The sequence below is a fragment of the Pecten maximus genome, chromosome 15, assembly GCF_902652985.1.
Source record: "Pecten maximus chromosome 15, xPecMax1.1, whole genome shotgun sequence".
In the NCBI taxonomy this organism is placed as follows: Eukaryota; Metazoa; Mollusca; class Bivalvia; order Pectinida; family Pectinidae; genus Pecten; species Pecten maximus.
In genome coordinates this window covers 36,585,788-36,606,013 of record NC_047029.1, presented here as the reverse complement: position 1 = coordinate 36,606,013, position 20,226 = coordinate 36,585,788, and the positions used below count along the sequence as shown (strand labels likewise).

Here is a 20,226-nt window from a genome sequence, read left to right as displayed (position 1 = left end):
CCATGTTACTATGTTCACCTTTTATATCGCACTGCTGTTATTATTATGTTTTATGATCATCTAAGTATTTATTGGTTTGCTGATTTTACCCTCTTCTATACATCTGGTTTTCTGATATATACAATGCCTTTTGTATGCTACAAATAGCTGTTTATTTTATCAAATTAAATGGAAGATTTCTCTTTAAAATACATAAAACTGATGATGGTTAAAAATAAATAATGAGATTTCCTACAAACTCGTCATATCATTTATCTATAAATGATCTATTACAGTTAAACCCCCATTGCTGCCGATGGGGCCGGGTTTACTGCCAGAGGGAACTGTCTGTAAGTATTACATTATCAGTTTCCTATTTTCAAGCTATCGTTCATGTAAATACATGTTTAAAAGATATCGGCATATTTTCATATGCATATTTCGAGATAATTTTCACTTCAGAATTGTTGTGAATGTATGTGACGAGCTGACTTCTCTAAGTGAAGGTGTTTATGTCAGCTCGTCCCGAAGGTGATGTTCTGTCGTGCGTAACAAGAATGCGACGTAGTCTACACCTGGCCAAGCTTGTATACGGACTTACCGCATGGTTCCTTTGTTTGATAAGAGTTAGTTTTTGACGTATTACTCCATACAACGCACGAGCACAGGTTGGTATCCAAATACTGACCTGTTTTACTGGTCTGTTTGAAGCACTTACAAAGGTTAGTATTTGGTTATCGACCTCCGCTCGTGCGTGACAATCGGGTAACGTACCATCCTGAACTCATCGGGTATTGTCCCGATCGGAACACCTCGCCCCCCAATCGGAATGCCTCGCCTCCGTCTGCGAACGTAGGCTCGGAGGTAAGTGTATGAATACACATAAAATGATGGGTCCAGGTGATTCGCCGGACGATGACCGAATTACCGCGAACTATAGTTATCGATAGGGTAAGCACCCAGTCTATTCCATACGGTTTTGAAGTATTTCGCTGTAAATGTGAAGAGTAAAAGTTAAGTAAATGTTATTGACATGTTTTTCATTTTAGTTTTGTTTTATGTTTGTGATCCAACGGTAATTGAAAAGATTAACAGAACTAGAGCATCTACTACATGTAATGTATGTGTGTACAGTACCGGTACATGTACACCCATGTTATTGTTTTTATCAGTTATCGACAGCGACGCATTATAAACGCATACATAAACAAAATGATCCCCAAAAAGTCAAATTGTCTACCAAATGTCAGAAATATTAGTTGACTCATCCAAATTTTACACCCACAGAATACACATTAATAATAGACTAATTTGACTGGTAGATGTTTTATAATTAAGTATCATCAGTATGATATTTTTAGGAATAAAAATATACTCTTAAACATAGACATTACATCATTGAGTCATCAAACAATTTGCAGTGGACTTTGTTTATTTGAAATACATTTTACTGCCCATGCAGGTAGGGCGTAAGAATTGTACCTGCTGCCCCCATTGCATGATCGTAAGAGGCGACTAAACTTGGGATCTTATCTTTTCTCTTCTTTCTTGATAACTTTCTTCTGCCTAATGTCTCCCTTGACAATGCCTCACTTTTGGCCTTTAGCTGAGCGTTTGCCCCTGTGAGGAAGGCTTTGGGTTCTGTCCCCCTGGCCGGGACATACCAGAGTCTTTAAAAATGGTAGTTGCTGCTCCTGCTTAGCGCTCAGCAAATAAGGAGTGGGAAGACTGGTTCGCCCGTTGTCAGTATAATGTGACGGGGTGGGGTGTGCTGTTGGGTGTCTTCGGTAGTATGCTTCAGTGTGGTAGGACTCTAAATCGGCAAAAGATCCGGCCTATCACAAGGAGACTTAACACGAACATACCGCAGCCTCCCAAAACACACATACGCACTCGCTACACGCATACATGTCGCACGCACGGGAGGCCGTCCTTAAATGACCTTAGCTGTTAATAGGACGTTAAACAAAATAAACCAAACCAAACCAATTGAAATACATTTTATATATGTATTTAAATATTACATTATTACCTTGATTCTGAAACCTATGTATAACATTATAAAAAAAACTACCTATTATTGAAGTGAATGTTTTAAAAAATATTGCAGAAAGGTTCCCAAACCCATGCACCTGTGTATAATTTCTGTGGTGTTTTACCACCTAATGGTATATTTTATCTGAGTTAATTACAATTTTTATGGTGTACTGTCATTGCTCAGTTTTTCCCTGGCAGTTTTTATGTTTGATTTGTTCAGGGCACTTATATGTTTCTGTCAAGTTTGAAATATAAATCTGTTGACAATTTATTATGACTGTTGTGAGTTGTCAGTTGAACCATTTAATTTGAAGATTGTGAGGTTATCTTAGAGATTCAACTTGGATATCATGAAATATTTCAATTCCAATAATAGCCTGGATGTAATCTGTACTTTTCACGCTTTTGTCCATTTATTCCATTCTACTTAAAACATGTCCGTAACAGTCACCTAACCACATAAGTGTCCTTTATTTGTGTTGATTAAAGAAATGATATTTATTGAATTGTGAAAACATCTCATTCTGTATATATATTGCTTCATGCTAATGGTAATTTCACTATCAATCCTATTTATAAGTGAATAATTAACAAATCTTTCAATAGTTTCGAACAATCTTCTAATTTAATTAAAAATCAAATAATATGATAGAAGACTAGAATTCAACTTTTTCAGAATTTGTTTCACTTGGATTGTGGAGTGAAATAAAAAGGTGATTGGACTGTGTTACCATCAGTGATTTAATTATATATGATATCTAACAATAACAGTTAATGACATTCTATCCCAGGTTTTAATGAATGATTTTAGGTTATGTTTTTAAACAAAATTCAGTCTTGGTCAGCTGACCAAAGATATTATCACTGGGTCAACATTCAATGTCACTGTTAAAATGTCAAGTCACTTTTAGTTGTTGTTTTTTTACGCTGGTACTCATTTTGTATTAGATGTAGCATGAGGCAAAGTTGACTTGTCAATGTTCAGGTTTTCATAAAGGACTAGTCCAAGCTTTCCTTCACCGGCCTAGGAGGCAATTTTCCATCACATCAAAATATTTTTTTCTGGTATGTACATGGATGTAATCATAAAGAAAAATCAAATTCCTGAACTTTAAACAAAAAGAAACACTGGAAGATAAGAAAAACCACATTTCTGGAGACATATAATATTATGATAGAATAAAATTTGGAGAACTGGATAATGATTTTACCTGTGCTGTTCTGGACAGTAAAAGCCTAAGTTCTGTTTTTCGAATAGTTCCTTTATTTCAATTTCCATTTTATGTCACACAAACACAAACCGCCAAGTTGAGTTGAGGGTAGAGACCTACAATGAGAAATTAATAGATCTCAACTATTGCCTATAGCACAAGAAATTACCTAAAATTGCAAACATTTTCCTTAAAATTGCCAACATTTGCCAAGAAATGCCAGCTATACAATTGCCAATAAATTGCCAATTAACAAAATTGCCAAGTATGCAAACAATTGCCAATACAAGTTCAGGACTTGCCTATATATGCCTATCAAACATGTTAATTAATAAGGAGTTTAATATACAATATGCATGTTATCAAATTTATTCTAATTTGATTTAAATTGAAATGGATTATAGCAAAATTGTTTACATGGTTTGCTGTAAACACAGACATAATAATAAAATGACTAAAGAGATTCTGTTTTCACAAATCACAAGAAGAAGAAATTTTAATATCTTACAATGAAATGTGCCTGGCCACACATGCCTGACAAATAGGTTGTTTTATTTATATATATACATTGTGATAAACATAGCATGCGACCTAACCTGACTGTAAATTAATACCATTTCACAGACTATAAATTTATTCTATATGACTAGAAATATTTCTATTAATCTCGAGCCAAATATGAAGAGTCCCGAAAAAATAAACTTTGAGTCATTAACTGTTATAGAGGTGTAACAAAGTACAAAAAAGGGTTGTCAAATGAAATTACAATATTTTTTAAACCATGTGCTTCCTGTGAAAAATAGCATGATTCTAGTTCAATGCGTATGACATCAAAATATCAGCATCATTTCACCTCTAGAAACTTAACAAACATGGATCGATATACATATAATCATAATACAAATGAATACAGTATGGGAAAGGGAAAAAACTTACACTATGGGGACTTTTCCTTATATTGATTCCTGACGAAGCATGTGCGTCTGGTTGACATGTTGGTTTTTTTCCACCTTGGAATTATGGGTACTTCCAAGAATCGAAACCGAAAGTAAAAGTAATTAGAACGACAACAATACGTCGCAGTACCAAGCGAGGTAACTCTTAATGCTGACGTTGACTTTTTACATTAAAAGTACCTGGAAGAAAAAAGGACAAACATCATAATCTACGTATACCAATAACCAAAGGGTAACAGAACATTACCATTAGTAAACTTTCCTCTATCATAATATATTAATAGAAGCATACCAAATTGATATGCCTCAGGGTTAACTACGTATTTTTATACCTAATAAACCATAAACATATTGTATTTCATTCTTCAAAGGGATTTGTATTATTTGAAATAATGTTCTAATGGGAATTTTATTTGCTTTTTAGAAAAAATATGCTCGAAATAACCACCTTCCTAAAAAAAACATCCTGGTTCATTTGCCTTTGTGGATGACACAGTGTTTTTACATATATATATATATCTACAAAAATATCATATTTGAAGGTGATCATGATGTTCTGCAAATCTTGCAATTGATAAAAATGTGGCTGTCATAATGAGATGGAAGGAATGATGATGTTTATAGATATCTTACTACTACACAAAATATGGTGTATACAAATGTAGGTATGTATGAGTGTACCGGTACATGTAACATCTACAGCCAGGTTATTGTTTTTATTGTTTTTTTACGTGTAGATCCATTCTTTATTTGTCATCGACAGCGATGCATTCATTATATCAACAAAATGATCCTCAAAAAGTCATATTGTCTATCAAATGTCAGAAATGTTAGTTGACTCATCCACAATTGACTCGCCCAGAATGCACATAAATAATATACTGATTTGACTGGTAGATGTTTTATAATTAAGTGTCATTGATATGATGGTTGTAAGAATAAAAATATACTCTAAAACACTTCGACACTACATTTTCGGGCCATTAAAGACTTTGCAGTGGATTTTGTTTGTTTGAAATACATTTTATATATACATTATTTCAAAGGTAGCCACCTGAATTGATTCTGAAACCTATATATATATAACTTTATTAAAAAATACCTATTAGTGAAGTGGTTGTTTTCAAAATAATATTACAGAAAGGTTCCCAAACCCATGCACCTGTGTATAATTTCTGTTTTATCAAGTAATGGTATATTTTATCTGAGTTAATTACAATTTCTATGGTATATTGTCAATTCTTAGTTTTTCCCTGGCAGTTTTTATGTTTGATTTGTTGAGGGCACTTATATGTTTCTGTCAAGCATGATATGTAAATCTGTTGACAATTAATGACTGTGGTGAGTAGTCAGATGAACCATTTAATTTGAAGATTGTGAGGTTATCTTAGAGATTCAACTTGAATATCATAAAAAAATTTCAATTCGAATAATAGCTTGAATCTAATCTTTTTTTTTCACTCTTTTGTCAAGATATTAGAATATAAGGATTGCATCACATACAATATGATTGGGCATGATTAATGTACCCAGTATGAAAAAAAAACATTGTTATAGTTAAGCTGTTATTTTCTAGTCTGTCCAGATTTTGTTTTCATGTGACAACTTGAGCATTTATTACCATTTTTCCAGTTGTAAGGAAGTGTTCTAAAACATACAGATCCACTGTGTAACTGTCAAAGTCTCTAGCTTAAAAAGTCAAATTCTTTGTTTTGAGCATTTTGTTAAAACACTATGAATCTTATTTATCAAGCAAAGGAATTAGTTGAAGAAGACATCAGCTGACCAGAGAATTACTACTTGTACATGTATATAATTTATTCTTTATTTTTATGTACAAGATATATCAACACAAATTTTGGCAAATTCTTATGTAGCATCTCTCACTTTCACATGTACAACCAACAATCTATCATACTCATCATTATCATCATCATGTGAATGTTCTATCCTGACATATACTGTTAAGATACCTGATTGTAACATCCTCATCCTCATCATCAGCCTCATTAACACTGTTTGTCATTGCAAACTAAATCTTGGCATCAAAACAACATGTCATTGCATATTCATCAAAATATAAATCAGCAATTGTATTTGTTATTACCATGGCATACATTCTGGAAAAAAGGGGGTGGGGGCGTGGTTCTTACACCCCCACAAACTTTCTCAGTCAAACGTCATTCACATCTGCTTGAGGGCAGTTATTGTCTATTGTATATAAAAATGTTAAACATTATTGATTATAAAAACTATTTCACTTCATTGATAAGACAGACAGGAAAGTGTGAAAGAGGGGAGAGGATAGAATAGGTAGTGGGGAAAAAAGGACAAATAAATACTAGTAATACTAAAGGTGGGGAGTGGATTGGATAAAGTTTGTTTGGCTTTGTCAAGGGCTGGGAATAAGTACAAAAGGGTGCTTCTTGTGAAGCGTAAAAATGATATCAATAATAGTTATAACATCATACAATTCAAACCAGGGGCCGCGGTGGCGGAGTGGTTAAGGTGTACCGACACTTTATCACTAGCCCTCCACCTCTGGGTTGCGAGTTCGAAACCTACGTGGGGCAGTTGCCAGGTACTGACCGTAGGCCGGTGGTTTTTCTCCGGGTACTCCGTCTCTCCTCCACCTCCAAAACCTGGCACGTCCTTAAATGACCCTGGCTGTTTATAGGACGTTAAACAAATCAAACCAAACCAATTCAAACCAAATACCCAATTTATAAATTAACTAATTTTTTTACCATTTACTCCATTTTACTTCAAACTTTTCCTTAACAGTCACTCTTACCAGAAGCAATATATTGTTGAACTTTATTATAAGTGTCCTTTTTTGTGTGGATTAAAGAGATTACATGTATTGAGTTGTGAAAACACCCCATTCTGTATAGATACTGCTTAATTATAATGGTAATTTCATTATCAATCCTATTTATTGGCGAGTAATTAACAGAAATCTTTAAGTAGTTTGGAACAATCTTCTAATTCAATTTAATTTTAATTAAAAAACAAATAATATGATAGAAGACTAGAATTCAACTTCTTCAGAATTTGTTTCACTTGGATTGTGGAGTGAAATAAAAACGTGATTGATCTATCATCAGTGATTTAATTATATATGATATCTACAAAAATTAGTGACTCCAGGTTTTAATGAATGATTTTAGTTTATTTTTTTAACAAAACTCAGTCTTGGTTCAGCTGACCAGAGATAATTATCACTGGGTCAACTGTCAATGTCACTGTTAAAATGCCAAGTCACTTTTAGTAAGTGTTATTTTTTTACGCTGGTACACATTTTCTTTTAGCTGTAGCTGTATCCGATATCAGCTTTTGTTTTTGAATTCGAACGGATATATCTCCAATTTGCTTTTGTGCTCCACTTTGCGTCTGCCAATAATTTATTGATGAAATTCTTTCTTAATTTTCCCGTTAATTTCTTTACTTTATTTCTAACTGCGCAATATTCAATTTCAATTTCAATAAATTGTATTGACATAGAACGTCAATAGGATTAGACATCAGGCATAGCCTATCTTACTCTTCTCCCTAGAAACAACAGGTGATAAGAAATACAGACAAGTATAATGTATATGTACACATTGATATGACAAATTCACTTAAGGGGAAGTAACTCCATGATGTTGTTAGACTTATTCAATGTTGTTTAAGAGAGTAACCCTTTTGGCTAAGGGTGCTTAATTTTGAATACTGGATTATTTTGTTATCGGTGAATAATAAAAAGCAATTTAATATATTAATATTCAAATAAATGTACTGTTAATCATAAATATTTGATGATATTGAATTTATCCCCCAACAGATATAGGCCACACAGTCCATATGTATAACACTGGCCATCCACTGATGAGGATCAAAAGCATATTTCAGCAAATAGATTATTATTTTTGAAGTAGGGTTACACCAACTCTTGCAAGTAATATGATAATTTTTGTTTAATCCAATCGAAAGCAGTTCCTTCATATTGATGGTTATATCATAAAAAAGCGACAGAAAAAGAAAAGAAAACATATTCGAAACAAGTATCAAAACTGCCCTAAGCCAATTCCATCCCGAAGGTATTAAACAAGTGATATAAGAACATTTAATTTCCCAAACATTCAATAAATGTGGACTAGTGTAATTATCTACAAAATGGATAATTCAGGTATACTGTGTAGTGCTATATCATTAAAGTAAGGTACACCAGGGGTTGACTCAGTAGATTTGATTAACTTAGCAATGGAAAAAAATGGAAAAAAAGAAAATTATTATTATTTAATTAAACACTATTTCTGCATAACTCATCAAGAAGATAGACAAGAGGAGTTACTTGCATATACTCTCGTTGTTGAGACATTGAAAAGTCACCAATAAAAGGCAATATGAATGGCCTACCGCACGGCTTGTTGAGAAATTGACCTCTCCCGTTAAATACCATTTTGGACTCGTATTTGGTAATCTGGAAGTGAAACCTTCGATTTTGTCCATGTTTAGACTTAAAGCCTCTCTATATTTTCGTAACATGCGAAATCTGACAAAATTACAACCAAAAGCTGTTAAATGATATAATATATACCCTAATGATGATATAACGCGAGAATCAATGCCATAGTTTTTGATAATTGAAATTGAAACTTAGAAACTACCAACATATTACGGTGAAGCTCTAATGCGGTGCTCAACTCTCTATGTAAATGAGCAGCGGAAAATATGTCATATACGAATCCGTAGTCTGCTTTGTTTTAAAGAATGGCGGACTGGCGATCAATGCCATGCATCAGTAGCCCAAAAGCAGATCCAACGTACTGGTTACTACCGCGAAAGCAAAGTAAAGGAGTGGACAAAATCACAACATCATCCATGGTTTACATAGCCAATCTGAGTGTGTTAAATAAAAAAAAGATAGGTTAAATGTGAAAAACCAGCATGAATTTGCAGTGAATCTTCTCGGCATTTGATCAACAAGCTTTTTTCTTTTTCTTTTTCGTTTATCATCTGGGGATGTAGCTAGACGTGCACAGCTTTGTTCATGTTCTATTTTTAGATTTTCATTATATACATTACTCATAAATTGTTGACGTAACTGATTCGATTTGAAGGACATTAAATGAAGACAAATCCATAAGGAATTATGAAGTTTAATTTGATACAGTTTTATATTTATAAACAAAAAACAATGAGTCTTTACGTGAGAGTAGTATGTTCCTGATTGGTTCTGGTGTCATTTCGTTCGATGTTATCGGGTGCTTACCCCAGAAACGACGAAAGAGAAGGTATCAAACATTCAAATAATGACCGTTCTAATTGATCTGATCGAAATGAATGAATACGAGGTGCTGCAACGAAGATTCCGATAGAAATAAAGAGTTAGTATGGTGTAAGGCAGTTGATAATGAAATGCTTGTATATATGTGTGACATGAATGTGCAGTAAAAACAAACCACTAAAACAAGACCAAAAATATGTTGGATAGTAATTCCCGGAAATATTGCAGGAAAATTATCGACATAGAGTGGATGAAGAAACGTGCAAGTGATGGACATTTAAAACACCGCCGATCTACGAATTAAGCACTAGAAACATAATTCATTGATAAATATGAATTATTTCTCCTGTAATCAAGTACGACAAGTAATCAAGAGGTCCCTGGTTTGATTTTTGAGGAGGAATTGAAAAATTTAATTTATCATGCTCTCTGTTACATATACCCTCTGCTGAAAGCAGAGTAAATCTAGATATACCTAAGTTAGTTGATATTTCGTCTGACATCTTGTCTGTTGATGTTTTAAGATGTGTCAAGGTCGCCCAATCTAGATTATAACGGGGAGTTATGTGAACTTATTTTAATAGAATTTGTGAGAAATATCATTTTTAATACATTTTAATGCAAAACGTGTTAAACTTCTAATGCAATATTATGGGTGAATGTTTTAGGAAGTATCCATGTATTAATGTTCACCTGTTATATCGTACTGTTGTTATTCTTATGTTTCCTGATCATCTAGGTTTTTATTGTTATGCTGATTTTAACCTCTTTTTTACATTTGATTTTCTTAAATGTCTTTCGTATGCTACAAATACCTGTTATATCTATCAAATGAAATGAGAAAAAAAAAACAATAAAATGTATGATGCTTAAATTATAAAAAAAAAAAAAAACGAAAACAAAAACACAATAGAGATCCCCAATAAAGTATTAATTGTTTGCTCCTCTTTCACTCGTCATTTTATTTATAATTCATCAATTACAGTTCGTGAGCCAGTTGGACAGATTTACCCACAGGAGACTATAAGTAAGTTTTGAATTATCATTTGTTCTACTTTCAAGTTATCATTCATATGAATAAATGTTTAAAAGGATGTCGACATATTTTGAGACGCATATTCCGAAATAATTTTCATCTCAGTAGACCTGTATTTTGTAGACCTGTATCTCCGTATCATATCAATGACCGGATATAATAAAAGTGTGTTTGCTAATAAAAAATAAGAACAAGGTTAGTCAGATAATCCTTTTCCCAGAAAATTTTCCCGAAAAGTCGGGTAATGAAAAACCATTACATTTGCTCTACTCCCCATGCACGCAGCGGGTCTCACTAATTACCGACAAAAGCCGGCAAGAAAACAAATAATAAAATCGCCTTTGTCTCTGAATTCTTAATTTACTATATTGTGTACTTATATATATTGAACAGGAGCCTACATGAAGTGAGAGAGAGAGAGAGAGAGAGAGAGAGAGAGAGAGAGAGAGAGAGAGAGGGAGGGAGGGAGGATTACGGAGACAGGTACATATAAAGCTAAATGACTGCATCGGGAAGGATCAGGAACACGACCTATAAATGTTCGGAATGAATTCAAATATACTTAGTCAATTAGATTTTTTTATGTATGGATAAATGGAGCATTTTCGATGAAGTTGCTTTGCATTGATTATAGGAAAATGGCATGAAAAGAAGGGGAGAGGGGGGGATAGGAAGTGAAAATTAGTCGAATCTTCCCGACCTTCGCAAGAAGCTTTGCACAACTTTGGCGATTTTTATATTGTCAGATGAGGAGATATTCGTGTCACCATTGCAAAGTACATCTACATTAACAGGACCGTACCAGGTTAAATCAGCAATAAGAGTTCCTCTTAAGTTGTTGTACAGGGGTCAGTTAAGGAAGGAAATGGTAGAATAATATTTAGTTTTCGAGGACCATAACTGATAAAATGCTTGTCATAATTATATACTTTTTACTATCATAGATTTTTTTAGATTAGATTTTAAGGAACTTGAAGTAGGCGAGTTTCTGATAGTGTTATGTAAGTCATTCCAAAGTTTTGAAGTAGAAGGAAAGAAAGAGTTTGTTGTGATCAATTGGTCCGAGTTGGTATCATTTAGAGATGAGTCTTCGCTAACTCGGACCGGAAGTGATGTGGTAAAGCGAATATGGCACAATTAATTTCCCTCTTTGTTCTACCAAAGAAAAATCGAAATTAAAATATTTCAGAAGTTTGCAAAAAATCTGGCTTTCACATCACGTGTAGAACTATTCAAGCTGAACATACAGTGAGCTGGAAAGTACCCCATGACCGGCATTTAACACAAAGTTATTTATATTTAAGTGTAACCACCCTATTATATTGTAGGAAAATCCGGAAAATCACAAAATATTACTACTCAAGCCTTATAACTCCCCGTGTCCTGCCTCACAAACAAACATGGAAATGGTGTCAAAACAAAATTCTGCCACTAGATTAAATATTGCACTATAAATCTATGCTAAAATTATGTCCATATCTGTAACGGCTAAGTCAGGAAAAAATGTTTAGCAACAGTCCTGAAATTTCAATATGTACTACATTCGTGTACAACGACCCGGAAGTATAATTGTGGTCTGAGGCCATATCACTCGTCCGTGTAGTTCACACATAGTCAAGCAAGCGTACAGACGTATATTCGTACTGTGCGGCGTGACTGTGGACTACACTTGTCATTGTTAGCGTAACATTGTTACAATAGCATATATTAGGCCATCTTTCCAACAAGTTTTTAATAGTTGTAGACGAAAGTGTTGTTCCCTAAATAAATCTGCATTTCGCAAATTATAAGGAGATGTGTTACCAATATACAATGGTAGTAGGTCGATAAGAAAACTAGGTGCCATATATTATTGACTATGGAATAGAATAAGGGTAGTTTTCGAGCATCTCTTCTCCACCGGTGTGTTATGCATGTGATGCTCAATTAACAGTGGAGCATTTTTTTATAGAATGTTCCGATTTCAAGCACATTCGTGATAAATACTTTCAAGTCCCGGATATGAAGGCCCTTTTCAGTTCCGTGGATTCGAAATCAATATTTAGCTACTTGAAAGAAATCGATCTATTTTATAGACTTTGATGTCTTTTACGTTACTCTCTTTGACGTTCTATTTGTGTCACAAAGCTCACATAATCTATTCATACATATATATATTTTACCATTTTTAAACAACTTTTTTATCATAATGATCTAAATATACAATACGAATGCTTTTAAAAATGACAATTAAGTAACTTAAAAAATAAAAACCGATAGTATATTGTTTGGCCCTAAATGACCCTAGTTGTCGGTGGGCCGTAAAACATAAACAAACAAACAAACAAACAAACAATCTTCTCTTCGAAAGGGGTAACCAATCAGTTTCTAGATATAAAAACACTGTTTTTGTGAATATGGGCAGCCCTGTGACTATATTATATTATATTGAACAGTAATAAAGACAAAGTAATTGAAAACAAAAATGAATTAAGGTTGGAATCTTGACCGTAGTACAAGCTTGATTGCGAATACTTTCCTAGATTACAAAGAGCTTAACTGTTATGAGTAGTAGATACATGTAGCAGCTGAACAGCTGAATGAAGATGGTCGCTTCCAGTAAGCGAAGACAGATCAAAATTAAATGGAACTCATTCACCCATGAGCGGCTTGACTTTTTACTCAAATACACTCAAACTCAAATCTTATTAAATGATACTCAAATACACATACAATTCACTCAAATACCACTATTTTGTGAGAATGGACCCAATTATATGTTCTTTGATGTCATAACTGTATCGTATGTAAAATATAAGGGGCTTATTTGACCAAAAAATATTTTGAATTAATTTACAATCATTTGCGATTCTTGGCCGGGTTGACGTCACAGTTGAATTACTGAAATGGCTGAAGATGGACCTGAAATCGATATTTTTACAAGAGAATGGACCTGTTGTTTGTATTCCTTGGTGTATATATAGAGGTCTTATGTAAAATATTTTTGATTTATTTTACCTGGAAATACTTTATAATTATCAAATGGATGGACCAGAAATGGTCAATTGCCTGTAGAGAATGTAGACACATTATAGTATTCCTGAACTTTGTGTGTGGTCATATTTAAAATGACATTTGTTCATTTTACCTGAAAGTACATAATAGTAATTTTTGAAAATAAACAATTCACGACTTCCCATCGGGAAAGACTAAATGAAGGAGCCGGAAAATGGAAATCCGGATGTTGAAAAATTGACAGCTATTTAAATTAATTATGCATCTCTAAAATATTAGAAAATATACTTAAGTCACCAATAAATAAGAAAATACTTGAATGCCAAGTGAAACATTCCTGAAAATATAATGATTGTATTTAATGATAATAATACTTTGGAATTGAGATCTTCTGTAGATTAGAAATCCAGACGTCCTTGCTTCGATCCCTTGCGGAGGCATTGAAATACATTTTATTTATCATGCTCTCTGTTACACATATCCTCAGCTGAAAGCAGAGTCAATCTAGATATACCTAGTTTAGTTGAGATGTGTTGTGACGTGTCAAAATCGTTCACACGAGCAACGTGATTTTTTACGGGGAGTTATGTGACCTTATTTTCGTCAATCAGAATTTGTGAAAAATTTCATTTTTAGATAAATTGTAATTCAAAATATGTGTTACATATCTTATGTTATAGTATGCGAGAATGTAAAATGAATTATCCATGGAGGGGCCGCGGTGGCCGAGTGGTTAAGGTGTACCGACACTTTAACACTAGCCCTCCACCTCTGGGTTGCGAGTTCGAAACCTACGTGGGGCAGTTGCCAAGTACTGACCGTAGGCCGGTGGTTTTTCTCCGGGTACTCCGACTTTCCTCCACCTCCAAAACCTGGCACGTCCTTAAATGACCCTTGCTGTTGATAGGACGTTTAACGAAAACAAACAAACAAACAAACAAACCTTTTGTATGTTACAAATACCTGTTTGTTTTATCAAATTAAATTGAAGATTTCTCTTTAAAATACATAAAACAGATGATAATAAATATAAATAATGAGATTTCCTACAAACTCGTCATGTCATTTATCTATAAATGATCAATTACAGATCCACCCCCAGATATGCATAAGCCGTCTGGACCTATACTTGGAAGTGACCGTAAGTATTACATTATCAGTTTCCTATTTTCAAGCTATCGTTCCAGTCAAGATCCAAATACTAGCCTGTCTGAAGCACGTGCAAATGTTCATACCCAAATGAAATCCGTCACGATCGAGAGTTAAATGCTGTAACAATAATTTTTAATTAGTCATACATTGTACATCAATCGTAACGTCAGTCATATCCATTTTTGTATTTTTGTTTTTAAAAAAGATGCATGAATGTGTATCATTATTTATATTCATTTATCTAAACTTCATTTTGAGTTATGATTAACTATCCTCTCACAAAAAAGAAAAAAAAACAAAAAAAAACAACCAATAAATCAAATAGAATTACAAACCAATAAACATCAAATGAAAAAAAATAAGATAGCTAGCACAATATGACATGATTGTTTGCAAATCTCTGGCATCTATATCGACCATAGACACCAAAAAAATCTCGGGACACTTGAATCTATGATTACAGGAACTTCTTTGTTGCATTTTCGGATACTACCTGCATAGGGACAAAAAACAATGTCGTGCTTGATTAGACATTCTATTTCAGCCTAAACCATCAGCACAATATACTTATACTTCAAAATCGTTCAATGATCTCAGCTGTAAATCTCCTGTCAGTGACATAAATAATTCTTACTACATGTAAATACCATTGATCCTGTATCCACTAGACACATAACAGATGTACCACAGATTTGTATCTCATCTTCATTAGCCTCACCTACTAATCTGTCTCTCCCTGGGTCCACTTTATCACCTCCCCTATCTTCCCAACAACAGTGGAGGTTGATCTTTTGATTTGGTTTTTGTAGGACGCTTACCTTCTTTTTTTTCTTCTGTAGGGTTTTCATCCCTTTCCTTCTAATTCCAAGATCCTTTGTTCTGGTAATGACATTGGATATTTCCCGAAAGAATTGCAATCAACTTTAGTTTCTAGATATTTAAATCTACCGGCTAATTCAGTAACCTGGTCTGACCAATGTCTCGAATGTCCCTGCTGCATCATACCAATGCCTAGTGTGGTTCTTTAGAATATCGATCTGAGAATAACAGTAATAACAGAGAATGGCAGTTTCCTCAATATGACCACTTTTCATGGGAAATTGTAATGCAGTCAACAAGCAAAGGTTACTACAGACTCACTTCTTGCTGAGTTTTGGAATAGACTTTCTGTAATGTTGCCTCATGTGTAGCTACATTACCAAACCCTTTCAATTTCTACGTTATGAGCTCGCTACTGGCACCATCTGGCAAAGTTGTCAATATTTTATGAGCTGTCCCTTTTAACCTCACCTATCCACGAAATTAAGATAATGATAGCCAGAATGCCAAGTGAAACTTTTCTGAAAATAACGTAATTATAGATAATAGTTATAATACTAATAATTTAGAGTTTGATATACCGCTATATCAGGATCAATTTTTATACATAATAACCTTGTAAATACTAGCCACAATATAGACTAGAGAGATATTTCCTTTAGCTCGATCGGTAGGGCGTAAGCCTAGTAATCCAGATGCCAATGGTTCGATTACATGTTCTTGCGTAAGCATTGAAACAAATTTAATATATCATGCTCTCTGGTACATATATCATTTGGTGAAAGTAGATATACTGAGGTTAGTTAACATGTCGTTTGTTGATGATTTAAGTGTGTCAAGGTCGTTCACCTTTTACAGGGAGTTATGTCACCTTGTCTAACTCCATCCGAATGTATGAAAAATATCTTTTTAAATACATTGTAATGCAAAACGTGTTAAACACTTCATGCAATATTATGCATGCATGTTTTATGAAGTATCCTGTACTTATGTTCACTTATTGTAACCTTGCTATTGTTATTCTTATGATCATCTAAGTATTTACTGTTATACTGATTTTAACCTCTTTTATACATTTGGTTTTCTTATAAGTGGAATGTCTTTCGTATGCTACAAATATCTGTTATATCTATCAAATTAAATGGCAAAAAAAACACACAAAAACAACAACAAAAACATAAAATTGATGATTCTTATATTGTAACAAAAAAGAACAATAAAGATTCCCTACAAAGTATTCTTTTATAATTATAATTATTATTATTAATTATTATGATTTTATTAAAATCTATAATTCATCAATTACAGATGGATTGCCAGATAAGATGTAGTCGAGCCACTTCCAATAGGACACTTCGTAAGTTTTAAATTATCATTTGTTCTACTTCCAAGTTATCATTCATATGAATACATGTTTAAAAGGATGCCGACATATTTGGATACGCATATTCCGATATAATTTCATTTAAGTAGACCTGTATTCAGTAGACATGTATTCAGTAGACCTGTATTCAGCAGACATGTATTCAGTAGACCTGTGTTCAGTAGACCTGTATTCAGTAGACCTACATGTATTCAGTAGACATGTATTCAGTAGACCTGTGTTCAGTAGACCTGTATTCAGTAGACCTGTGTTCAGTAGACCTGTATTCAGTAGACATGTATTCAGTAGACCTGTATTCAGTAGACCTGTATTCAGTAGACCTGTGTTCAGTAGACCTGTATTCAGTAGACCTGTGTTCAGTAGACCTGTGTTCAGTAGACCTGTATTCAGTAGACCTGTGTTCAGTAGACCTGTGTTCAGTAGACCTGTGTTGAGTAGACCTGTATTCAGTAGACCTGTGTTCAGTAGACCTGTGTTCAGTAGACCTGTATTCAGTAGACCTGTATTCAGTAGACCTGTATTCAGTAGACCTGTATTCAGTAGACATGTATACAGTAGACCTGTAATCAGTAGACCTGTATTCAGTAGACCTGTGTTCAGTAGACCTGTATTCAGTAGACCTGTGTTCAGTAGACCTGTGTTCAGTAGACCTGTATTCAGTAGACCTGTGTTCAGTAGACCTGTATTCAGTAGACCTGTGTTCAGTAGACCTGTATCCAGTAGACCTGTATTCAGTAGATCTGTAATTCCGTAGACCTGTATTCAGTAGACCTGTAATTCCGTATCATATTAATGGTCGGATGTGATAACAGTTTGCTTGCTTTAAAAAATAAATAGAAGTTGGTCAGGGAATCCTTTTGCAAGAAATTGACCCCGACAGATCAGGGAATAAGAAATCATTACATTGTCTCTAGCCCCTTGGTTGTTACGTTCTATGATCCTGAATAAGACCACAATCAACCTGCACCATAATTACAATATAGGATATATATTTTCTCTCTTTGCCGACCTTTTACCCACGAAAATCGTCACTTGTATTGGTAATATCTCACTTTTGGCGAAAAGAAGTGATAATTATATGAATTAATTATTTGCCTTTGCATATCGAAAATTGACTAAGAAATATATAATAGGATTGTTGATTCAACACATTACTCATAGCGATCTCAGCGAGAACCGAATTATTCGGAACTTCTTGGGTAACCTATAGTGTAGTGATGGGTGATAACAAAGTTATCGTTCCTTACGGAACGAAATATTTACGTCTAAATGAAGCTGACACTAGTTTCCGTATAATTTATCCTGGAGACTTAACACTTTAGTTGACTAACTGAAACATAGGTAGTCGAAATAATTCTGAAGAAAACATTATTTCTGGGTTTTCGATATTTTTTACAGAACGGTTACAATCATTTACTGCGAAAAAGTATTTCCATATAAATTGGTATTAATTGGTAGATAGGATATTATGTTTCTGAATATGACTTTCGAACAGCTGAAATAAGTCCTCTATATTTAAGGACGTTTGTATCAATATCAAAGACCTGTTGAAATTCTTCAAAACAGTACAGTTATGTGTTTATTTTTTTTCAGAAAATTCTTATCTGGATTTGGCAAGGAGATGATTGAACTGGGAAATCAGTAATGCCTTTATAATATGAGATCTACCTATTGGAGTTAAAACTCGTCTTTCCCAAGTTCTAATAAGTGCCTTTAACTTTACTCAAAAATGTTTTCGTTAATTTAGTTTAGGTATACGATGTAGATTAACATGAAACTCAATTCCTAAAAGTGTAAATATTCCCCACTGTAGATTCAATTCAGGGTAGACAACTTCAACACTATCTTTTTGCTTCTAATCCAAATAGCCTGGGTTTTAGATACATTTATTTTAAATCCAGATATATTTGCAAAAGATTTTAATTCGTCAATAGATTCTTTAAGGGATTCCTCTGTTCCATCCAAGATCAGTGAAGTGTCATCCGCATATTGAGGCAGTAAAATAGGAAATTATCAACATAAATACTTTTTATCATCAACATCATTAATGTCTTCTAGTTCACATATATTTTCTATAAGATTAATTTTATTCAAATCCTGCTGCTTTTTTATATGACGAGTGGGAAATGGTTATTTCTTGAATTTCTTTTAAGAGTGTTATTTTAAAAAAATTGATTGCTTATCGTAAATTGTATATAAGAATCGAGTATATTGTTGATGTTTTCTTAATGAACACTGGAAGACCATATTGTCTTTTAATGTCGAAAATAAGTTTATTTATAAGTTCTTAGTAATCTAAAGCATATAAAACTTGATAATCAAACTTCCATAATCCTTTTCCTTTTTGAATTCGTTAAACTTCAAAGCAATTACAGGAAGTTAATAATCAGTTCTATAGCCTGGTTCAATATTTGAATAATGAAAAATTAATTGTCCGAAATAAGAAAAAAATCTACCCGAGCTTGTTTAACAGGATTACTACTCCTCCAGGCGTATCTTCTATTTTCTGGATACTGTTCTCTATATATATCTACCATTCCCAACTCTTCTATAAGTTCAATTATTTTATCCCTGGCTTTTGGGTTATTTATATTTTTATAGCTCTTATCATAGTCAAATGTAGGGTTCAAAATTAAGTTAAAATCACCACATATTATTTAAGAATCATTGCCAAATAAATTAATAGTTTCAGTTAAGTTTTCATAAAAATCTGAATTGTCTTAATTAGGGCCATATAGTGTTATTAATGTTACTTTTCTACCTTCTATCCTCAAACCAAGTGTTAGAAAATTCCCAGTCAAGTCCTTTTTTCCGGCAATACATTTACTTCAAAATTATCATTGAATAAAATTGCTACCCCCTGTGCATTTGATCTGAACAAATTAGCAGTCATAACCTCATTCTGCTCTAACTATATTTTCATGAGTGAAGTGTGTATCATGTAAACAGAGAATATTAAAGGTTTATTTTTCAAGTAGAAAAAAATATCATTTGTTTTATGTCTGTCTTTTAGACCTTGGCAATTTGCTGATATTATCTTTATACACTCAACAAGTCAGAGATATCTTAACAGTTTATCTGATTAAAATCACTGACCATATATGTGACATTGCCTAAGACAGAAGACAGGAGATATAACGGAGCCCTTGCCAGCAGCAGTATAGTAATGAATCTGACACTCCAGAAGAAAAGAAAAGGAAGCAGTTATAAACAGAAGGAAATCAAAGTACTCAAAATACTGAATGGCTAAACATGTTGATAAAGAATATACAGTATTTAAAATGCGTTGATGAGTTACAACCATTAGCTTAACCAATAAAATGAAAATGCCATCTCAATATATCATATACTTTTCCGGATATAAACTTAATACTACACTAATCGAA

At 33.5% G+C, this 20,226-nt stretch overlaps 2 long non-coding RNA genes across 2 annotated transcripts; both read left to right on the top strand.

Moving 5' to 3' along the window:
• Positions 1 to 230: 230 nt before the first annotated feature.
• Positions 231 to 14,589, top strand: LOC117343701. The gene is made up of 3 exons (XR_004536065.1): positions 231 to 329; positions 10,441 to 10,482; positions 14,576 to 14,589. It is a non-coding gene; the product is annotated as an uncharacterized LOC117343701 (long non-coding RNA).
• A 2,124-nt stretch (positions 14,590 to 16,713) lies between these two features.
• On the top strand, positions 16,714 to 19,830 carry LOC117343699. Its single transcript, XR_004536063.1, has 2 exons — positions 16,714 to 16,813; positions 18,434 to 19,830. It is a non-coding gene; the product is annotated as an uncharacterized LOC117343699 (long non-coding RNA).
• The last annotated feature ends 396 nt before the right edge of the window (positions 19,831 to 20,226 follow it).